This window comes from Dermacentor silvarum, chromosome 2, assembly GCF_013339745.2.
Source record: "Dermacentor silvarum isolate Dsil-2018 chromosome 2, BIME_Dsil_1.4, whole genome shotgun sequence".
Lineage (NCBI taxonomy): Eukaryota > Metazoa > Arthropoda > Arachnida > Ixodida > Ixodidae > Dermacentor > Dermacentor silvarum.
In genome coordinates, this window is record NC_051155.1 from 68,063,703 (window position 1) to 68,080,308 (window position 16,606).

Consider the following 16,606-nt stretch of genomic DNA (forward strand, 5'->3'; position numbering starts at 1 on the left):
TTATATAAGAGATGTGTTTAAGGCCCAAAAGGAACAACCAGAGTGGCTCCGAATAATGGATGACCTTGTTCAGCTGAAACGATTTTAATCATTTGGTGTGAGCAGGGCAGATCACTGCTCGCATCTTTTACATGTAAAGTGTTGTAAGTGATGTGTGTGTGTTACTTTGTGTTTTGTACCAAGATGGTAATAAAAAAAAAGCCCGGCTAGCTCAGTCGGTAGAGCATGAGACTCTTAATCTCAGGGTCGTGGGTTCGAGCCCCACGTTGGGCGGATTGTTTTGCAACCTCGTAATCGTCCTCCAGTCATAAGGGTTAAATTGTATGAAACGATTCTTTTGTATTTTAGTTCCGCGAACAGAAAAAAATAATTTACCGTCGGGGGCGCAGCTAAAGTGATCATAAAAATGTATGTACGATCGGAGGGAGCGCGAGCCCGGCTAGCTCAGTCGGTAGAGCATGAGACTCTTAATCTCAGGGTCGTGGGTTCGAGCCCCACGTTGGGCGGATTGTTTTTCAATCTCGTAATCGTCCTCCAGTCATAAGGGTTAAATTGTATGAAACGATTCTTTTGTATTTTAGTTCCGCGAAAAGAAAAAATAATTTGCCGTCGGGGGCGCAGCTAGTGTGATCATAAAAATGTATGTACGATCGAAGGGAGCGCGAGCCCGGCTAGCTCAGTCGGTAGAGCATGAGACTCTTAATCTCAGGGTCGTGGGTTCGAGCCCCACGTTGGGCGGATTGTTTTGCAACCTTGTAATCGTCCTCCAGTCATAAGGGTTAAATTGTATGAAACGATTCTTTTGTATTTTAGTTCCGCGAAAAGAAAAAAATAATTTACCGTCGGGCGCAGCTAGAGTGATCATAAAAATGTATGTACGATCGGAGGGAGCGCGAGCCCGGCTAGCTCAGTCGGTAGAGCATGAGACTCTTAATCTCAGGGTCGTGGGTTCGAGCCCCACGTTGGGCGGATTGTTTTGCAACCTCGTAATCGTCCTCCAGTCATAAGGGTTAAATTGTATACAACGATTCTTTTGTGTTTTTGTTCCGCGAAAAGAAAAAAAAATAATTTACCGTCGGGGGCGCAGCTAAAGTGATCATAAAAATGTATGTACGATCGGAGGGAGCGCGAGCCCGGCTAGCTCAGTGGACAAATTCGACTTCGCCCTGCCATCTGCTAGCCGCCTGGTTAGCTCAGAGGATTCCACTTCCGGCCACCGTGGTGAACGGACGTGGGTGACATGTGCTCCGTTAACAACGGGGCGGCTTCAGCGGCCCAAGAGGGCCGCGGTACCAGGACAACTGTCAAGGATTCCATGGAATATCAAGTACTTCTGCCACAATTACCGACCGGGCGAGTTGTTTCCAATACTTTGTTTTTACATGCCGATGTGAGTGCAAGGCCGTATCGTGTGGAACACTTCAGGGACATGCTGGAAAACTTGAAGGTGCTCTCTGACGTAGTTGCGTTAGGGGCTTATAAAATGAGTCACGTGTGGGCCGTGACTTTCAAGAATGCTGATGCGGTGAAAGAAATGCTACGAGAACAAGAAGTCAAGGTGAAGGGGCGTCGCTGTCTGATTATCGACCCTGGAAGTCAAGCCATACGCCTGAAGGTTCACTGGCTGCTCCACAACCTGCTAGATGAGGATGTGTGCGAGGCCTTGGAACCTTACGGCGTTGTTAAGGAGATTACGCGGGAGCGGTGGCGCGTTCATGGTCTGCAAGACAAGAGTTCTTCAACACGGCTTGTCACCTTGGTACTGCGGAAAGGCCTAACCGTGGACGACGTGCCACATTTGCTGCGTGTCGCAGGCGAGGAGGCATTGGTTGTCGCGCCAGGCCGAGCTGCGCTCTGCCTTCGGTGCCGGAACACAGGGCATATACGGCGTGAATGTCGCGTTGCACGCTGCGCGCTCTGCCGGCGTTATGGACACGATGAGTCACAATGCGTTAGAACGTACGCGAGTGTGACGGGCCCTGCAGAGAAGGAAGAAGTGGCGGAACTCCTTATGGACGAAGCCGAAGTCGAGGAAGTATGCCCTGGTGACGCGCAAAATGTGAAAGTACAGGAGACGCCCCCTGAACTGACGCCCCCTGAGCAACTTGACTCGCGAGCGGGCGATAGGCAAGAGAAAGTGAAGGAAGGCAGCGACTCGCAAAAGACACAGAGCTCCGGGGATCAAGACAGCGAAGGGCCACGGTATGAAGAAATAGGACGTAGCTTCCACCAGTGGAAGTGTGACGAAGAGGAGTCGTGACCAAGCGACTGGTGAACAAGACCACACAGGAGACCCTACAAGCGAGGAACCACCGCCAAAGGCTGTGGTTACAAGGCGGCCAACTTTCCGACCAAAACCGAACATTCCGCCGGATAGAAAACCGGCGGTCACGAGACTCGTGTAGGACGCCAGCCCATGCCTTTCATGGCGAATGGGCGATGAACCACGCACAATGGATACGAAGACGAGGAGGCGGATGTACTGCGTATCTGAGGTACGCAACCAAACCACAATTGAAAAGTGCAGTGTTGTATGTTTGCCTTATTGTACGCGTGATTCGATTAGCCTAGGTTTAGCGCGCGAGGGGTGTGTGGAACCGTGCGATTAGTTTGCTCCAAATTATTATGGTAGGGGATTTGGTTAGAGGACTGCGTGTTGCAACCGTTAACGTTCGAGGCCTTGCCGCAAGACGAAAGCAGTACCAAGTTAATCGCCTATGTGCTGAGAATCAATTGGATCTTGTAGCAATACAGGAAACAAAGGTTGAAAGCGAAGAACAAACTGATCGCATGGTGGCACCTTTTAGAACATACTACAACGCATGCGTATGCCATTCCGTGGGTACGTCCGGTGGCTGTCTTCTTTTGGTGCGGAAAAGTTTGGATATTACAGAGCAATTTCTCAAGGTTAATGAAACTGGACGGCTTATCGTGTATGATTTTTCTTTTAGCGGTTATCAGTGGAGACTGATTTGTGTGTATGTGCCGAACGATATGCAGGAGAGAAGTGCCTTTTTCGCAGAGCTTGAACAGTATCTCAAGTGTGAAAGATATGTTATATTGTTGGGAGATTTCAACTGCGTATGCTATACCGATGATCGCGCTAAGCGAACCTTCGTGCGCGATAAAAGTGCTCTTTTGCTAAATACCCTGGTCCAGGAATACGACATGGAAGATGTTGGCCGCTTATTAATGAGCGCCACACAACCAAAATACACGCATTTTCAACGTGACAGTCATGCGAGGTTGGATAGAGTGTATGTATCGCTTGCTATAGTACCAATATGCAGCAACTATGGTGTGAAGCCAGTCTCCTTCAGTGATCACAGTATGGTACACTTTGAAATTGGGTCCCGACCGAAAGAACGTAAATTCAACTGGTACCTATGGAAATTTAATAGGAAGCTTCTTGAAGATGAGCGCTTCGTTAAAAAAGTACAAGAGGAAATTGAAAAAATGCTAGCTAAGGAGCCAGCGCACTATGCGGAAGCGTGGGAGGACCTAAAGATCAAGGTTAAAATGATAGCGATAGAAAGGGGTAGCGTGAAGAGCCACAATGAAAAAATGAAAGAAAAAGAGCTACAACGACAACTTGAACTGCTGCTTGAAATGGAGAGTGCCGAACCAGGAATGTTTGCAGGACATATCAGTAAAGTGAAGAAAGAACTAGAAGCTATTGACGATGAAAAATATCGGGCTGCTACAGTCCGGGCAAGAGCCGCAAGTTTTTGGGTCGATGAGCGGCCAAATAAACTCGCGCTGGCAGACGAAAAGCGATACGCCCTTAAAAAGGAAATCAAACAAATAGTGTACGATGATCAGATAACTTCAGAGTGTGAAATGATCAAACGTGCTTTTGAAGAACATTACCGCAAAATATTTGGTTACAAGAGATCGGTTGACTTGGGCTTTCAAACAAACTTTTTGAAGGCCATGCCACGACTGGATAAAGAGGAAACAGAAAGATTAGAAGAGACGATCAGCAAGCGAGAAATTGAACACGCGATAGAACATATGGCTGTAGGAAAAGCGCCGGGGCCGGATGGCCTGGGTGCCGAATTCTATAAGGCTTTTGCGCCTGCGTTATCACAGATATTGTATCATGTCTTCGCGGAGGCGTACGACAAAAAACAACTACCGCCGTCTTTTCGAAGTGCCCACATGGTTTTAATTCCGAAAACAGATGACCGTGAGGAGCTACTGTCAGTAAGTTCATATAGGCCAATAAGTCTAACCAACTGTGATTACAAAGTGTTAATGAAGATTCTTGGGCACAGGTTACAAACTGTGATAAAAGACTTGGTGGGACCACATCAAACATGTGGTATAAAAGGACGTACTATCTGTACGAACACTCATGTAGCTCGCAGTGTCTTTGAATGTGTTGACGCTTTTGCTGGCCGAGTTGCCATGTTACAGCTCGACTTAGCAAAGGCCTTCGATAGAGTGTCGCACGAAGTACTTTTTTTGATACTTAACCATGTAAACGTAGGTGACGTTATTATGCAGGGAGTTAAAATGGCATATCAGGACTGTACTACACAGGTTATAATTAACAAAAGCCTTAGTCAAAGAATACCTGTCAAATCAAGTGTTCGGCAAGGGTGTCCACTAAGCCCTTTACTTTTTGCATTATACCTTGAGCCTTTCTGTTTGGCTGTAATCAGTAACGAAAATATTAGATGGTTTAGACTACAGATGACTGAAGTGAAGGTGCTGGCCTACGCGGACGATATCGCTGTTTTTTGTGATGACCAAAAAAGCGTCCAGGAAGTTGTTCGAGTCACAAAGGCATACTGCAAGCAATCAGGATCGGAGATCAACTGGGATAAAAGCGTTGGTATATGGCACGGCAACTGGGACGTAACGCCAGAACACTTCGCTTCGACACGGTGGACGACTACACCTGTGAAGTACCTGGGAGTGCCGCTACAGCACTACAGAGATACTAAAGATTATTGGCTTGAAGAAACTGACAAGATGAGGGAAAAAACAAGCAGCTGGACTGGCCGAGGCCTGTCAATGTTCGGACGTGCCAGTGCATGTAATTTGTTTTTAGTTGCCAGAGTATGGTATGTTTTGCAAATTATGTACATGACTAGGATGTGTGTGCAAAAGATTCATAGGGTTTTCGCTGTGTTTATATGGGGTTCAACTTTTGAACGCGTCAGTCGCACCAATTTATTTCGGTCAGTCCGCAGTGGCGGACTGGGGCTTGCTCACCTGTATATCAGGCAGCTTGTGTCGCGTTTCTTTTTTTTACGAGAGCAAAGTGACGAGTTCTTACGCACGGTGATACAGGTTCGACTGGCAAGTGCCCTACCAGAATTCGTCATAACGTGCAGTGAATACAGTGGGCAAGGTGTGACTGGGTATATGCGTGAGGTGATTATGTCGTTTCGGTTATTACGTGCACGGTTTTCTTTGGAATATTTGTCTAACATTACAAAGAGGAAGCTGTACAAAGACTTAATTGATGTAATGTTGCCTACACCAATATACAGAGCTGTTAACTGTGGAGGTCCAGGAAATGACATTTTGAAGCGTGTGAGAAGGATGCCCGTTAATTCCACAGTAAAATCTTTCTTCTTTAAGCTACATACCAATTGTTTGCCAGTTAAAACGTGGTTACACGAAAAAGGTATTTACGTGCCATGGAGTGTTGACTGCTCACTCTGTAAAAAACCGGAGACTATCGATCACGCATTCATAGATTGTTGGGACGCTGTCTTCCATTGGGACATTTTACAGAGAACACTTAAAAAAGAACTTCCAATTACACCAATTGGTATACGGTTTCTGCCCACAGATAATAGTGATGGAACACCTTGCGATATGTTCATGCTCCTGAGCCTCCACAGCTTATGGAAAACAAGGATGGCAGTACGCCATGCCGATGTGAAAGTTTGTTCGGTGCGGGAAAATTTTATTGCAAGCATTGCAAATCTAAGAGCACAGTATCGTGCGCAAGCCGACCCTCCTGAGTGGGTGGCTATTCTAGATGAACTCGTAAACTTTAAGCATTTTTAATATGACCATGTATTTTTAGTGTGAGTGATTTGTTTGTATATATATGTATATGTGTGTTCATTTGGTGTCAAAGCAGGCAATAAAGAAAAAAAAAAAAGCCCGGCTAGCTCAGTCGGTAGAGCATGAGACTCTTAATCTCAGAGTCGTGGGTTCGAGCCCCACGTTGGGCGGATTGTTTTGCAACCTCGTAATCGTCCTCCAGTCATAAGGGTTAAATTGTATGAAACGATTCTTTTGTGTTTTAGTTCAGCGAAAAGAAAAAAATAATTTACCGTCGGGGGCGCAGCTAGCGTGATCATAAAAATGTATGTACGATCGGAGGGAGCGCGAGCCCGGCTAGCTCAGTCGGTAGAGCATGACACTCTTAATCTCAGGGTCGTGGGTTCGAGCCCCACGTTGGGCGGATTGTTTTGCAACCTTGTAATCGTCCTCCAGTCATAAGGGTTAAATTGTATGAAACGATTCTTTTGTATTTTAGTTCCGCGAAAAGAAAAAAATAATTTTCCGTCGGGGGCGCAGCTAGAGTGATCATAAAAATGTATGTACGATCGGAGGGAGCGCGAGCCCGGCTAGCTCAGTCGGTAGAGCATGAGACTCTTAATCTCAGGGTCGTGGGTTCGAGCCCCACGTTGGGCGGATTGTTTTGCAACCTCGTAATCGTCCTCCAGTCATAAGGGTTAAATTGTATGAAACGATTCTTTTGTATTTTAGTTCAGCGAAAAGAAAAAAATAATTTACCGTCGGGGGCGCAGCTAGCGTGATCATAAAAATGTATGTACGATCGGAGGGAGCGCGAGCCCGGCTAGCTCACTTTCCACTTCCGGCCACCGTTGTGTACGGTCGTGGGTAACATGGGCTCTGAAGGAGTGGATTCAGCGGCCCATTCAAGCCGCGGTAACAGGTCTTTTGCTTCAGTCGACCAGGACTACCAAGTTATTCTGCCTCAACTTCCATCAGGTCAGGTTGTGATGAATACCATCTTTCTTCATGCGGATTTGCAGGTGCGGCCATACCGCGTAGAAGATTTCGTGATGCCCTGGAACAGCTTGGTGCGCTACACGACGTTATCGCTTTGGGGGCGTACCGGATGAACCACGTTTGGGCTGTGACATTCAAGAACGCTGAGGCAACGAAGAAAATGTTATCTGCCGGAGACATTCAAGTCAAGAATCGCCGATGCATTGTAGTTAACCCAAACGACCGAGGATTTCGACTGAAGCTGCACTGGCTTCTTTACGGCGTCAGTGATGACGAAGTGCGTGCGGCCCTGGCACCGTATGGAAAAGTTACAGAAATCACTAAGGAAAAATGGCGTGTACGCGGCATTACGGACAGAGCATCTACAACCCGCCAAGTCGCCATGAATCTCAAATCCGGCGTGACTATCGATGACCTACCTCACCAGTTGCGAGTAGGAAATGAACTCGCTCTGGTTGTTGTGCCAAACCGAGCACCATTATGCCTCCGTTGCAACACCACCAGTCACATCCGACGTGACTGTCGTGTGCCTCGCTGTTCGCAGTGTAGGCGCTTCGGTCACACCAACGCGGAATCGTGACCACCTACGCAAGCATCACAGGAAAAGCAAGTAAAGAAGTGGAGACTGAGCTCATAATGGATGAGACCGACGCCGAGGAAGCCGCTAGCGACGCGCGAAAGCAGACAGACGCGAAGGAAGCGAATCAGGAGGCTGTCCCTACCAATGCGTGGAAGGCTGTTTTTCCTGACAACACCACACCCCAGACCAGCGAAGTCTCTTTGATCGGGAAACGCAGGAGAAGGACAAAGGCAAGGTAGTGGAAGCAGTGTTGGCTGCGTAAGCGCAAGCCGACGCGCAAGTCATGGAAGTTGAACCTGGTGCTTCTGCCAAGAGACCGCGCGACGAAGCAGGCAACGAAGTGGTAAAGCCCAGTGCAAGCACCGGTGACGAACCGCCCACCAAAACAGTAATTATGGCCGGCCTTCAAACGGGCCAACGACCGAGCTTCATACCCAAGCCCACCGTCCCTCCTGACCGGAAAATGGAGGGAACTATGCCCTCGTAACGAGGGACAACGCATAGCCCAGCGAATTGCCCAGTTAGGATTTCAAAGCACCCACCATGGCTTCAAGGCGCCTAGCAGCTGAACCACAGCGCTGTAGACCGGCGAACTGCTTGCTGGACGCGACTTTGCCCATCGCAGCAACGAGTCAACCGAATACCAGCCCAAAATATCGAGGTAAATTTCATGCGGTCCACCTGTTTTCGGTTTAACCATGGCACTTAACCTTACGAAGCCCCTTCGTCTGGGCACTTTAAACGTTCGCGGTTTGGCAAGCAGGAGACGCCAATACCAAGTAAGCCGGCTTTTCCAAGAAAATAATTTAGATATAGTAGCAGTGCAAGAAACAAAGGTGGAAGGCCAGGAACAGACGGACCGCATGGTGCAGCCATTTAGAGCGCAGTACAACGTGTGCGTGTGTCATGCGGTTGGCACTTCGGGAGGCTGCGCTCTCTTTATTCGTAACAGTGTTGGTATTGTAGAAGAACAAGTGACTATATGTGGAACTGGCCGATTTGCCATACTTGATTTTTCCTTTGCCGCCGTTAAGTGGCGCGTATTGTGTGTGTATGCTCCAAATGATGAATGTGCACGTAGAGCGTTTTTTGAACAGCTAGAAGAGTACCTGAATTGTGAGCGATACGTAATTTTGATGGGAGATTTTAATTGTGTGTGCAGACCAGAAGATCGCGCCAAAAAAACAGCAACGTAAAGATACAAGCGCGCAGTTTTTAAATGTGCTTGTAAACGATTATGATTTGGAAGATGTCGGTTGTCTCTTATCGACGGGGAAAACATCCGTTTATACGCACTACCAAGGTGAAAGTCATGCGCGATTAGACCGAGCGTACGTTGCATTACCGCTTGTGCCACTGTGTCAAAGATACGAAATTAAACACGTATCATTTTCGGACCATAGTCTAGTAATGTTTAATTTAGGGGAAAAACGAAAAGAAACAAATTTTAATTGGGATCTTCGGAAATTTAATGAGAAATTGCTTGATGATGAATGTTTTGTGAGTGATATAAAAGATATAATTATTTCCTCAATGACAGCGCAGACCAATGACCGCATTGAAAGCTGGGAAATTCTCAAAACAAACGTTAAAATGAAAGCGATAGAAAGGGCAACTGTATTGCATCGCAAGGAAAAACAAGAAAAAGAATTAACTAGCCGACTAGAATTTTTTATGCGTACAGAGTGTGAAAATGCTGGATCTTGCAGGAAGCAGATAAAGGAAATAAAAAGTAAGCTCGAACTTATAGACCAAGAACGATATAAAGGAGCTATGGTACGAGCGCGGGCGGAACGATTGTGGAATGGGGAAACGCCCACCAAATGGGCGTTAAGTGACGAAAAGAGATACGCAACAAAACAAGAAATAGAAGCAATAATATATCAAAACGAGGAAACTTCCGAGCCTACCTTGATAGAGCAAGCATTCGTAGCTCATTATCGCGAATTGCTTGGAAACAAGAAAAAACTAGAAGAAGGATTTGAGCGTGACTTCCTTAGTCTTATGCCACGTATAGAAGAAGACATTAAAGCAAACCTTTAATTTCCAATTACATTACGAGAAATTGAAAATGCCATCGATGGACTGGGTGCAGGAGAAGCTCCCGGGCCTGATGGTTTAGGAGCGGCCTTCTACAAGGCTTTCAAACATCAGCTCAGCCAATTACTGCTGACTGTTTTCAAGGAAATGTATGCAACACAGCGAATGCCACCATCTTTCCGAACATCTCATATAGTGCTAATCCCTAAGTGCGAAGACACGGTTAAACTGTTGTCAGTGAAATCTTACAGACCAATAAGCCTTACAAACTGTGACTACAAAATATTTACGAAAGTGCTAGCGAAAAGACTTCAAAGTGTCGTAACACAGCTAGTGGGACCACATCAAACATGTGGCATCAAGGGCCGAACAATTTCCACAAATACGCATGTAGCTCGGTGTGTGCTTGACTGCTGCGATGCCCTCTCCTGTCGGGTTGCAGTGCTGCAACTGGACTTGGAGAAAGCGTTTGACAATGTATCCCATGAAGTACTCTTTTCATTATTAGAATACGTTAATGTAGGCGGAGTGATATTAAATGGAGTTAAAATGGCCTACTCAGAATGCAGCACGCGGTTCATTATAAACAAAAAGTTAAGTAAACCAATACAACTTCTCTCCAGTGTTCGGCAAGGATGTGCAATCTCATCATTACTTTTTGATCTCTACTTGGAACCTTTCTGCTTGAGCCTAATTAATAGCCAAAAAGTTCGCGGTTTTGTGCTTGAAGTGACAGAAGTCAAGGTACTCGCATACGCTGATGACATTGCTGTCTTTTGTCAGGACCAGGAAAGCATCAAAGAGGTGGTTAGGCTGACTGGTAACTATTGTAAGGAAGCCGGATGTAAGATTAATTGGGAGAAGACCATAGGGTTTTGGCATGGCGAGTGGAGCGAAAAACCTGAATTCTTCGCTGGCGTACAATGGACAGCAATGCCAACAACGTACTTAGGTGCCCCTCTACAATGTTATGCGGATACCGAACAATATTGGAAAGAAGAAACAGAGCGGGTGAAAGGTAAGATACTGGGATGGCAAGGTCGGAATCTGTCAATGTTTGCACGTGCGACTACTTGTAATCTATTTTTAGTGGCCAAGTTATGGTATGTGATGCAAGTGTTGTTCATGTCCCGGGCTAACCTACAAAAAATTCAGAGTTTTTGCAGTGTTTATTTGGGGAGGGAGTTGGGAAAGAACTAGTCGCACTAATCTGTTTTTGTCCGTGAAGAAAGGTGGGCTTGGTCTGTCGGACCTCTTTATCAGACAAATTGTGTCACGTTTTATGTTTCTAAGGGATCAGTGTGACCCATTTTTGCGCACGGTGATACCAGTTCGCCTGCACAATGCACTAGCGGAATTCCTTGTTTGTACAAATAAGACCGCGTTATGCGGTTTAAGAGGTTACTGGCACGAAGTTGTTGCTGCTTTTCGCATACTTAAGGTGCGTTTTTTGTTTGAATATTTGAGTACAGTGAAAAGGAAAAACCTGTACAAAGATTTATTGGATGTTATGTTGCCTGTTCCCTTGCACAGAAGCATATACACTGGAGGTTCTGGACAAGACGTTTTAAAACGAGGTAAAGGAATGCCGATAAAACCCCATGTAAAATCATTCTTTTTCAAGCTCCATACAAACACTTTACCGGTAAAAACGTGGCTACAAGACAAAGGAATCTTCGTACCGTGGACAGTCAACTGCATATTATGCAAAAAATTAGAAACAATGGAACATGCATTTATCGATTGCTCGGATCCAATATTTCATTGGGACATCCTTCAGCGAACTATTAAAAAGGAACTGCCGATTACGCCACATGGAATCCGACATTTACCAGTTGAGAATGATGGTGGCATTCCTTACGACATGATAATGGTCCTGAGCCTCCATAGTATATGGAAAACCAGAATGGCAGTAAGATATGCCGACGTTGACACTCACACTGTAAGGGAAAATTTTATTGAACATGTAGTGTATATGCGAGAGATATACCGTGCACAGCCACAGCCACCTGATTGGGTGGGACTGCTTGATGAGTTGACCGCTTTCAAAAAGTTTTGAAATCCTCTGTCTTGTTCCCTTCTGTATCATGTAAACAGGCAATAAAAAAAGCCCGGCTAGCTCAGTCGGTAGAGCATGAGACTCTTAATCTCCGGGTGGTGGGTTCGAGCCCCACGTTGAGCGGATTGTTTTGCAACCTCGTAATCGAGTTGACCGCTTTAAAAAAGTTTTGAAACCCTCTGTCTTGTTCCCTTCTGTATCATGTAAACAGGCAATAAAAATAAAAGCCCGGCTAGCTCAGTCGGTAGAGCATGAGACTCTTAATCTCAGGGTCGTGGGTTCGAGCCCCACGTTGGGCGGATTGTTTTGCAACCTCGTAATCGTCCTCCAGTCATAAGGGTTAAATTGTATGAAACGATTCTTTTGTATTTTAGTTCCGCGAAAAGAAAAAAATAATTTACCGTCGGGGGCGCAGCTAGAGTGATCATAAAAATGTATGTACGATCGGAGGGAGCGCGAGCCCGGATAGCTCTGTGGGATTCTACTTCCGGCCACCGCAGTGAACGGACGCAGAATGCCTTGCTCCGTAGGGGCGGTTACAGCGGCCCTCGGCCGTGGTACCAGGTGTACGGATAAGCCTTACCCGGAACACCAAGTTGTTTTGCCTCATCTGCCTTCAGGTAGTTCAGTTTTGTACACTGTATTTTTGCACGCTGACGTTAAAACCAGGCCGTATCGGGTCGAGCACTTTCGAGATGCTATCGCGAGTCTTGCACTGCTGCCGGAAGTGGTGGCCCTTGGCGCCTTCCAAATGAACCACGTATGGGCGGTGACCTTCCGTGATGAAGCTTCGAAGAAAAAGATGCTAGCGGCGGAATCTTTCAACGTGAAAGATCAACCCTGCATGGTTTTTGATCCGTGCAACCAAGGCATCACGCTGAAGCTTTATTGGCTGTTGCACTTCGTTCATGACGACGAGGTTCGTGCAGCCTTAGCCCCTTACGGAAAGGTTACAGATGTCACCCGAGAAAAGTGGCGAGTACAGGGATGCAATGGCAAAGGGTCCACCACCCGTTTGGTGACACTCCAGCCAAAACCTGGCGTGACAGTTGAAGACTTGCCTCACCAGGTGCGTGTAGCGGAGAACTTAGCGCTCGTGCATGTTCCAGGAAGACCCCCATTATGCCTCCGGTGCCATGGAACGGGACACATCCGGCGCGAGTGCCGCATACCACGCTGTGCACTTTGCCGCCGCTACGGCCACGAGGAACAAGAGTACGTGAGGTCGTATGCTGCGGTAATAAGCCCAGTCAAAAGCGACGAAATGGCTGAACACATAATGGACCACGCTGACGCTGATGCGGCGTCCCGAGCAGAGACCGATGAGCAGGCGGCAGATAGCACGCACCCGGAAGCGTCTCCAACACCGGAGGAAACCAAGAGCTCCAGTGGCGGCCAGACTGTCGACGCAAAGAGCGTGCTGTCTGAGAAACCGACTACCGAAGAAAATATGACTGACACAAAGGGTGCGCCATCAGCGAGCACGTCGGAGTCGACCACGAAAGACGGGACCGGGGATTCTGAGGATATCGAAATGATAGCAGCTGCCAAAGCAGCTGCAAAGAGGCCTCGTGAGGTCATTGATGGATATGAAGCCACACCGGAACGATCGAGCAGCGGCGAGCCCTCACCGAAGACGCCTATAACAAGGTGACCCGGCTTCAAACCGAAGCCGAACGTACCGCCTGACAGGCGGACGACTTCAACACCACCCCCGCATTAGCGGGGAACGGACTGTGCCGAGACAGCGTGCCCTCAGTGCAAGACCTAGCCTAGCGGACATGTAGATCTTGCCGTGTACTGTTTATTGCCTTTATTGCCTGCCCAGACGTGAGTATCATTCTGTCTGTATGCCTAATCTAAACATGGCTGTTAGTCTGACAGTTCCCTTTTGCGTAGGGACGTTAAATTTGAGGGGTGTGGCATCCCGCAGAAGGCAGTGCCAGATAAACCGGCTCTTGTTAGAAGAAGATATCGACATAATGGCAGTGCAGGAAACCAAAGTAGAAAGCGAAGAGCAAACAGACAGAATGGTCGAGCCTTTCAGGAATAGGTATAATGTATGCGTGTCTCACGCCAGAGGAACTTCCGCGGGTTGCATAATACTTGTTCGAAAATGCACTGATATTGTTGTGCAAACTGTCACGTCTAATGATGACGGTAGGCTACTTGTCATCGACTTTAGTTTTTGCGGCCTCCTCAGGCGAGCAATATGTGTTTATGCGCCGAATAAGATACACGAACGCGAAGAATACATAGGAAACATGAAAGCCTGTATGACGTACGAAAGAAACTTAATATTATTTGGGGACTTTAACTGTGCGTGTAGACCGCAAGATCGAGCAAACAGATTGACCTATCGCGATAAAAGTGCGTTACTGTTAAGCGCGCTTGTAAACGAATTTGAACTAGACGACGTTGGTTGTATTTTTGACGGCGACGAGCACGTACAGTATACGCACTATCAAGGTGTAAGTCACGCTAGACTTGACCGCAGATATGTTTCTGCTGAAATCACACCGCATCTTACTACGTACCGAGTAAAGAACGTCACATTTAGTGATCACTGCTTGGTGACAGTGATAGCAGGAACCAAAGCAAAAGTATCAAGATTCAGTTGGAATTTGTGGAAATTAAATGATAAATTGTTGGATGATGAAATTTTTCTTAAGAAAGTAAAGGAGAAGATGGATGGAATATTTTCGGTTGAAACTTCTAACTTCACAATAGTTTGGGAACAATTTAAGAACGAAGTAAAGATTGCCGCGATTGAACGAGCTTGCGTGCTGCGTAGCAATGAAAAACAGCAAGAGAAAGAACTAAAGAGCACGTTAGATTTTATGACTACTGTTGAGAGTACTAACCCTGGACACTTTAGCAAGGAAATACGTGACCTGAAAAGTAAACTTGAAGTGATTGATGAGAATAAATATCGCGGGGCGATGGTCAGAGCACGAGCGGAAAGACTATGGCTCGGAGAAACGCCTACTAAGCGGGCACTCGGTGAAGAAAAAAGGCAAGCAGTAAAAAAAGAGATAAAAGAAATAAGATATAAAAACGAAGCGACACGTGATAAAGAATTGATAAAGAAAGCGTTTGTTGAGTGTTATCAAAGACTGCTAAGCCCTAAAATAAAAGATACAGTAGCCTTTCGAAATGATTTTCTATCGCTCATGCCAAGGCTAGACGATGAAGTGAGAGAAACGCTTGAGCGGCCAATTAGTCTGCATGAGGTAGAACAGGCCATTGATGAGCTAAGCACCGGCAAGGCACCCGGGCCTGATGGACTAGGCGCTGCCATTTACAAAACCTTCAAGAAAGAACTGGCGCAAGCGTTACACCGCGTGATAGATGAGTGCTATAATCGAAAAACGGCACCATTATCGTTTAGAAAATGCCATGTAGTATTAATTCCAAAATCAGATGATCCCAGGAAATTGATGGCTGTTGAGGCCTATCGACCAATAAGCCTTACAAATGTAGACTATAAAATATTTACAAAGGTGCTAGCCAAGAGATTGCAGAGCGTTATCACACACCTCGTACTGCCTCACCAGACATGTGGAATCAAAGGAAGGACCATTTACACAAATATACACACCGCTAGAAGTATCCTTGAATGCTGTGACATAAATCTTGATAACATAGCTATGATACAACTAGACCTTCAGAAAGCATTTGACAGGGTCAATCATGACATATTACTATCAGTATTAGAACATTGTAATGTAGGAAGCGTCATCACTAAAGGCATCAAAATGGTGTATAAAGAGTGTGCCGTAAACCTTATAATCAACAACACCTTAAGTGAGAACATTCCAGTGCTGTCAGGTATAAAACAAGGGTATGCATGCTCGTCTCTTCTTTTTGCACTTTATTTGGAACCCTTATGTTTAAAAATTCTAAGAAATGAAAGGGTGCATGGTTATTCCTATTACACCAGTGAAGTGAAGATACCGGCATATGCGGATGACATCGCCATATTCTGCAGAGACAAGGACAGTGTTAAAGAAGCTGTTAAGGAAGCTACAGCATTCTGCAGCGCTACCGGAAGTGCCATTAGCTGGGATAAGTCTCTTGGCATTTGGCATGGAAATTGGGGGGAAACGCCGGAGACGTATGCAAATATGCGATGGACAAATATTCCTGCTAGTTACTTGGGAGTGCCTCTTCAGCATTATAGAAATACCACAGAATACTGGGCAGGAGAGACAGACAGGCTGAAGGACCAGTCTGAAAAATGGGGAGGGCATAACTTTTCTATGTTTTCACGCGCAACAGTCTGTAATGTATTTTTTGTTGCAAAAGTGCTTTATGTGCTTCAAGTGGTCAGTATGAGCAGAATTTGTGTCCAGAAATTACACAGAGTGTTTGCCACCTATATATGGAATTCTACATGGGAACGCACCAGTCGGTCAAACTTGTTCCTTTCCATGCGAAACGGAGGACTTGGACTGTGTCATTTGTTTTTGAAACAAATTGTTTCAAGGTTTTTCTTTTTGCGAGACCAAAGGGATATTTTCTTGAGTGCTGTTATACACGCCAAAATGTGTAATCATATTCCAGAATATATTGTGTCGTCAAACACAGAGACACGGGGAACACTGAGCAGCTTTTGGCGCGAAATTGTCTCAGCTTATCAAGTACTGAAGTCGCGATTTTCCTTAGAATACCTGGGCACAGTTGCGCGTAAACGATTATACAAAGATCTACTCGATGTATTTTTGCCAATACCTTTCTACCGCTCCATCTATCAACTAGGACAAGAACGTGACGTTTTAAAACGAGTTCGGAAAATGCCAGTTAGAGCGTCATCAAAAACCTTTTTTTTTTTTTCAACTGCACACTGGCACGCTCCCTGTAAAACCGTGGCTTGAAAGTAAAGGTATCTTTGTTCCACGGGGATTGCATGTTTGATA

General features: G+C 46.1%; 8 non-coding genes across 8 annotated transcripts; all 8 read left to right on the forward strand.

The window, feature by feature from the left end:
- The first annotated feature begins 200 nt into the window (after nucleotides 1–200).
- Trnak-cuu (transfer RNA lysine (anticodon CUU)) lies at nucleotides 201–273 on the forward strand. Its single transcript has one exon. It is a non-coding gene; the product is annotated as a tRNA-Lys (tRNA).
- A 160-nt stretch (nucleotides 274–433) lies between these two features.
- Trnak-cuu (transfer RNA lysine (anticodon CUU)) lies at nucleotides 434–506 on the forward strand. Its single transcript has one exon. It is a non-coding gene; the product is annotated as a tRNA-Lys (tRNA).
- A 159-nt stretch (nucleotides 507–665) lies between these two features.
- Nucleotides 666–738, forward strand: Trnak-cuu (transfer RNA lysine (anticodon CUU)). The gene has a single exon. It is a non-coding gene; the product is annotated as a tRNA-Lys (tRNA).
- A 158-nt stretch (nucleotides 739–896) lies between these two features.
- On the forward strand, nucleotides 897–969 carry Trnak-cuu (transfer RNA lysine (anticodon CUU)). The gene has a single exon. It is a non-coding gene; the product is annotated as a tRNA-Lys (tRNA).
- Nucleotides 970–6,127: 5,158 nt separating this feature from the next.
- On the forward strand, nucleotides 6,128–6,200 carry Trnak-cuu (transfer RNA lysine (anticodon CUU)). Its single transcript has one exon. It is a non-coding gene; the product is annotated as a tRNA-Lys (tRNA).
- A 160-nt stretch (nucleotides 6,201–6,360) lies between these two features.
- Nucleotides 6,361–6,433, forward strand: Trnak-cuu (transfer RNA lysine (anticodon CUU)). Its single transcript has one exon. It is a non-coding gene; the product is annotated as a tRNA-Lys (tRNA).
- Nucleotides 6,434–6,593: 160 nt separating this feature from the next.
- Trnak-cuu (transfer RNA lysine (anticodon CUU)) lies at nucleotides 6,594–6,666 on the forward strand. The gene has a single exon. It is a non-coding gene; the product is annotated as a tRNA-Lys (tRNA).
- A 5,247-nt stretch (nucleotides 6,667–11,913) lies between these two features.
- Nucleotides 11,914–11,986, forward strand: Trnak-cuu (transfer RNA lysine (anticodon CUU)). The gene has a single exon. It is a non-coding gene; the product is annotated as a tRNA-Lys (tRNA).
- Nucleotides 11,987–16,606: the final 4,620 nt, after the last annotated feature.